The sequence below is a fragment of the Mandrillus leucophaeus genome, unplaced genomic scaffold (genome assembly GCF_000951045.1).
Source record: "Mandrillus leucophaeus isolate KB7577 unplaced genomic scaffold, Mleu.le_1.0 Scaffold151, whole genome shotgun sequence".
NCBI classification, from domain to species: Eukaryota; Metazoa; Chordata; class Mammalia; order Primates; family Cercopithecidae; genus Mandrillus; species Mandrillus leucophaeus.
The window spans coordinates 968083-973947 of NW_012101488.1; the positions used below are offsets into that span (position 1 = coordinate 968083).

The 5865-nt window shown below is 52.4% G+C and overlaps 1 protein-coding gene across 1 annotated transcript in view; it reads right to left on the bottom strand.

Annotated features, from left to right (window-relative positions):
- The window catches only part of LOC105535886, a 7768-nt gene extending 5375 nt beyond the window's left edge, over positions 1 to 2393 (bottom strand). Inside the window, exon 1 of the mRNA XM_011975139.1 lies at positions 2332 to 2393. The gene's annotated coding sequence lies outside the window, so the exon portion shown is untranslated. The remainder of the gene's footprint in view (positions 1 to 2331) is intronic.
- Between the last annotated feature and the right edge of the window lie 3472 nt (positions 2394 to 5865).

Sequence of the window (5865 nt, forward strand, 5' to 3'; positions counted from 1 at the left end):
TCCATAGACTTGTATCCAGAAATAATATACTGTTTTACACGGTTTCAGACTCTCTATAAATGGTATCATACTATTTGTATCTTGCAACTTGCTTTAAAATTTATTTTTTTGCCCACATTATGAACTTGTGAGATTTATCCATGTCTAGCTATACAGCTCCAGTTCATTTAAGTGCTATGTAATATTCCACTGTATGAATTGCGTAAAGGGTCAGATGTTCACTTGTTCTCCTATTGCTGGACCTGTAGTTTGTTTGTCACCAGGACAGGGTTCTGAGCAGGTCGGGACACGGTCAGGATTATGCAGACGTGTGGGGGTGGACAGGAGGCCTGGAAAGAGGGTGGTGTGCAAAAGGCCTGGGTTGCCTAGGCTGTGGGTAAGAGCACCCCTTTCCATGATGGAGAGGCCCCTTCTTTCCTCCCCCATTTCAACCCCTGAGCTGCTGCTTCTCAACCCTCCGGTTCCTAGAAATGCTCTCGGACCTCCTTCCAGTCTCCATGGGCCCCCACCCTCTAGGAGGCAGTCACCATGACAACCCCTTGCCTGGAGCCCCCAGGGATGTGCAATAGATACCCCCCATGCACACACATTATTTGCACGCTCATTTCTCTTTTATTTTATTTTATTTTTTTGAGATGGAGTCTCATTCTGTCACCCAGGCTAGAGTGCAATGGCACGATTTCAGCTCACTGCAACCTCCACCTCTTGGGTTCAAGCGATTTCTCCTGCCTCAGGCTCCCAAGTAGCTGGGATTACAGGTGCCCACCACCACTCCTGGCTAATTTTTGTATTTTTAGTAGAGACAAGGTTTCACCATATTGACCAGGCTGGTCTCAAACTCCTGACCTTGTGATCCACCCACTTCAGCCTCCCGAAGTGCTAGGATTACAGGCGTGAGCCACTGCACTCTGACCTTCTCTTTTATATTTTAGACAGTCTCACTCTGTCGCCCAGGTTGGAGTGCAGTGGCATGGTCTCGGCTCACTGCAACCTCTGCTTCCCAGGCTCAAGCAATCCTCCCACCTCAACCTCCTGAGTAGCTGGGACTACAAGTGCGAGTCACCACACCTGGCTAATTTTTGTATTTTTAGTAGAGATGAGGTTTCGTCCTGTTGCCTAGGCCGGTCTCCAACTCCTGAGCTCAAGCGATCCACCTGCCTCAGCCTCCCAAAGTGCTGGGATTACAGTCATGAGCCACCACAGCCATCCTTGATTTCTCTTTCATCCTCTGAACTGGCATCCACATGCCTCATCCCAAAATGGCTCCATCATCCCCCCTCCACCCCATAGCTGTCTCCATCTTCCTCTCAAAATTTCAGGCTTGAATTTCCCTCCAATTGAAGTCAACCTTGCCCAGACGACGTCTGACTTTCCCCCACCTGGCTTCAATATCGCCCCCAATCTGGATCCAGCATCCCCAAACCTGGCTGCAACATTTTCCCAAAACTGGCTCCGACGTCTTTCCCCTTCCTGGCTCCAACACCCGCCTCTGCAAACTGGTGCTGACATCCTGCCCCCTCCAACCCTCTGTCTGCCTCCCAGTGCCCAGCCCCTGACTCACTTCCGAGGCATCCCTCAAGCCCCCAGCCTCTCAGGCCCGCAGGATGTCTTGGCCACCAGAGCTTCCCTCTTTGAGCCCCTCCTCCTCTTCCTCACTGCCAGCCTTTTCCCTGGAGTTCCTAACCTTCTGCAGCGGCCCTGACCTCGGTTTGCAGAATCCATCACCTCTAACGCCAGCGTCTACATTAGAGAACAGTCTTTCTGCATGGCGTGTCCCCAAGCCCAACCCCAACCAGTGCAACCCCAGACCAGTCCTTGACCCCAAACACAATCCTGTCATCAGCCCAGCCCACTGCAAGGTCATCCGCATCTCCAATCCCAACCTGATCTCGGTCTCTCCTGCTTGATGTCAATCCCCACCTGGTCCCTGTCTCCCATCTCCGAGACCCCATCTTTTGGGACAGAACAAACACTTGATCCGTCCTGGCCTCAGTCTTCCCACCCAGACTCGCAGGACGTTCGACCCAATGTCGTCTCATCTCTCTTCTCCCTTGGTGGCCAAGGTTTCCAGTGCTCCCTTGCACCCTCTCTGGACCCTTCGAGTCCTCAAATTCTCCCCTGTACCCTCCTCTTGTTCTCATCTCCTTTCTGCCTTCTCGCCGGCACCCCGCTGGGGTCAGGCCCCAGATTCTCTCTTGCCCCCCGGCCCCTGCTGGGTTCAAGGCACAGGTTCTCATCAGCTCTAGTCCAGTGCAACTCAGGGCAACTCTTTTCCCAGAAGGGCTCCCAGTGGGAGGTGGGACCCCTTCCCCCTGTCCCCAGCACACTCACCTCTGTCCTCCTGCCCGTCCTTCTGTTCCCGCTGCTGTCCTGTCCCCAGGCTACTTCAGCCAGGACTGCTGAGAGCTTGGATCTGAGTTGGGGGGGTGCTCGGAGGAGGACAATTTCCTGTCAGGAAACCCCTCCCTCTCTGGGCCAGGGGCGGGAAGGACTCATTATCTGTCTGCCCTTTTAGGCCAGGCTGCGGTTGGGCTGGGAAGGCCGAGGCCCACAGCCGGGCCCCCACCCTCACCCCCGCTCCAGGCCGGAATCCGCCCACGCCTGCATGCTCTTCACGCCTCCTGAGGTGACAACACCATCCTGGGCGCCCCAGGGAGACACCCCAAGCTGGACGCCAGCCCAGAGCTGCTCTCCAGCATGGGCAAGCCCCGAGGACTTGGAATGAGAACTTGGGGGCAGGCAAGCATCTCTCCACAGTTCCCTGCCACGGGCTGAAGACCAGGAGGGAAGTTTTGCTGGGCCCAGGGGCTGGGGAGGGGGATCTATGGAGGAGGGCACTGGGCATGGCTTTGGAACTGTGGTTCTCTTTGTCTAGAAGCTCCTGCACCCAGGTCTGTGCATGGGGCCCTCCTTTGCATCATCCCAGTTCCAGCCCCATGGTCTCTTCCTCTGTTCTCCACGGTCCCGTCTCACAGAGGCGTCACTCTGCTTTGTCAATTTATTTTGCTTTTTTTTTTTTTCCTGAGACAGAGTCTCGCTCTGTTGCCCAGGCTAGAGTGCAGTGGCGTAATGATGGCTTACTGCAGCCTGGATCTCTCAGACTCAGACGATCCTCCCACCTCAACCTCCTGAGTACCTGGGACTACAGACATGCGCCACCACGCCCAGCTAATTTTTGTATTTTTTGTAGAGACAGGGATCTCACTATGTTGTCCAGGCTGGTCTCAAACTCCTGGCCTCAAGCCATCTTCCTGCCTCGGCTTCCCAAAGTGCTGGGATTAGAGGCGTGAGCCACCGTGCCCAGTCTGTCGATTTCTTTATTGCACCTTCTACAATCTGAAATTATCAGATGCAGCTGGATTCCTTGCAGATAAACTCAGCAAAGTTCACTTTGTTGATCCTGTTCATCTTTATAAGCCTAGCTACGTGCCTGGCCCTCAGCAGTCAAGACTTTTTTTTTTTTTTTTTTTTTTGAGACGGAGTCTAGCTCTGTCGCCCAGGCTGGAGTGCAGTGGACGAATCTCAGCTCACTGCAAGCTCCGCCTCCTGGGTTTACGCCATTCTCCTGGCTCAGCCTCCCGAGTAGCTGGGACTACAGGCGCCTGCCACCTCGCCCGGCTAGTTTTTTTTTTTTTTTTTTTTTTTAGTAGAGACGGGGTTTCACCGTGTTAACCAGGATGGTCTCGATCTGCTGACCTTGTGATCCGCCCGTCTCGGCCTCCCAAAGTGCTGGGATTACAGGCTTGAGCCACCGCGCCCGGCCAGCAGTCAAGATTTAAATGAAATTTAAATGAATGCATCGGTGGGGACAGACTGAAGCTGAGGGTTGGAGGTGGGTTTGGAGATGGACTTCCGGCTAGAGTTGGAGATGCCAAGTGAAGTGAGGGCTGGGGCTGGAGCTGGTGCTGGGTGGAGCTGGGTATGAGTGTCAGGGTTACTTTAAAAGACTAGGGCCATGTGTGGTGGGTCATGCCTGTAATCCCAGCACTTTGGGAGGCCAAGGCAGGGGGATTGCTTGAGCCCAGGAGATCAAGACCAGCCTGGTAACATAGCAAGATCCCATCTCTACAAAAAAATTTTTTTTTTAAATTAGCCAGGCGTGGTGGCACGCTGTAGTCCTAGCTACTAAGGGAGCTGAAGTGGGAGGATCATTTGATCCCGGGAGGTGGAGGCTGCAGTGAGCCATGATCTCACCACTGTGCTCTAGCCTGGGTGACAGAGAGAGACTGTCTCAAAAATTAAAAAAAAAAAACTTTTTTTTTTTTTTTTCAATAAATAAAACTAGGCTGGTTGCAGTGGCTCATGCCTGTAATCCCAGCACTTTGGGAGGCTAAGGCGGCTGGATCACTTGAGGTCAGAAGTTTGAGACCAGCCTGGTCAACCTGATGAAACCCCACCTCTACTAAAAATCCCGGCACTTTGGGAGGCCAAGGCAGGCGGATCACGAGGTCAGGAGATCGAGACCATCCTGGCTAACACGCACCACTGCACTCCAGCCTGGGCAACTGAACGAGACTCCGTCTCAAAAAAAAATTTTTTTTTTATTTTATTGAAATACAATTCACATACCTAAGATTCGCCCTTTTCAAACAGAGTCCGGTAGGTTTTAGTATATTCACAAGGCTGCAGCAAGCGTCACCACTATCTAATTCCAGAACATTCTCATCACCCCAAAAAGAAACCTGGTAGCCATCAGCAGTCACTTCTCATTCCCCCTCTGGCAACCCCTGGCAACCATTAATCTACTTTCTGTCTATGGATTTGCCAACTCTGAATATTTCATATGAATGGAAGCATACAATAAGTGATCTTTTGCGTCTGACTTCTTTTGCTAAACATGCTGTTTTCAAGGTTCATCCACTTTGCAGCCTCCCTCTCAGTAAGCCTCAGTCCCTGAGCATCTGGGAAATCGGGTGGGGACGCTGTTGGGAAAGGGAGGGCAGGGGTGGACCCTGGTGTGTGTGGGGCGCGTGTAGGGAGGTGATCGGCTGCCCCCGTGTGGTGCATGGTAGAACTGCAGCTCTCAGCGCCAATGCAGGGAAGGGATTGGCGGCGCTCAGCCCCTCTAGCCCACCCCCAAGACCCCCACTTTCACCCTGCAGCGTCCCTGGGATCACAATACTTCCAGAACACTACCCTGGAACTCCTCCCTCTCTGCAACTGTCCCTGAGACTCCTCGGGCCATATTTGCCAAATAGTAATAATAATGTTCCCACATACGAATTTTGAATCTGGTCCCCTGTGAAGCACTTTACTCACAGAGTCTCATTGATTTGTTAGTAGTAACAAATTAAAATAACAAATAAATATAAACGAATTGACAAATAAAAATAGTAGCAGCCTGAGGTTGCTGCTATTATTATTTGGAGACAGGAAACCACAGTGGTTGAGAGAGGGTCCAAGTTTGGGAACTTGGGAGCACTTGAATTCGAATCGTAGCCCTGCCACTAATTTGCTGTGTGACCTTCAACGTGCGACATTTCTCCCTTCCTTGGGTCTCTGCTTCCTCATCTGTAAGTGGGATTGATAAAGATGCTCCCTATCTCCTGGGGTGGCAGAAAGGAGAAAGTGCTCAGAGCCTGGCACAAGCGCAGCTGCCAGGAGTCTGTGTTGTTCATTGTATGAAGCAGTGCTGTGCTGCTGACTGTTTCACAACCAGCTTTTGGCTGAGTGCAGGGTAATCCCAGCACTCAGACCGAAGCGGGAGGATTGCTTGAGCCTGAGAGTTGGGGCTCAGCCTGGGCAATACGGCTACAAAAAATTAGCTGGGGCGGGCGCGGTGGCTCAAGCCTGTAATCCCAGCACTTTGGGAGGCCGAGACGGGCGGATCACGAGGTCAGGAGATCGAGACCATCCTGGCTAACA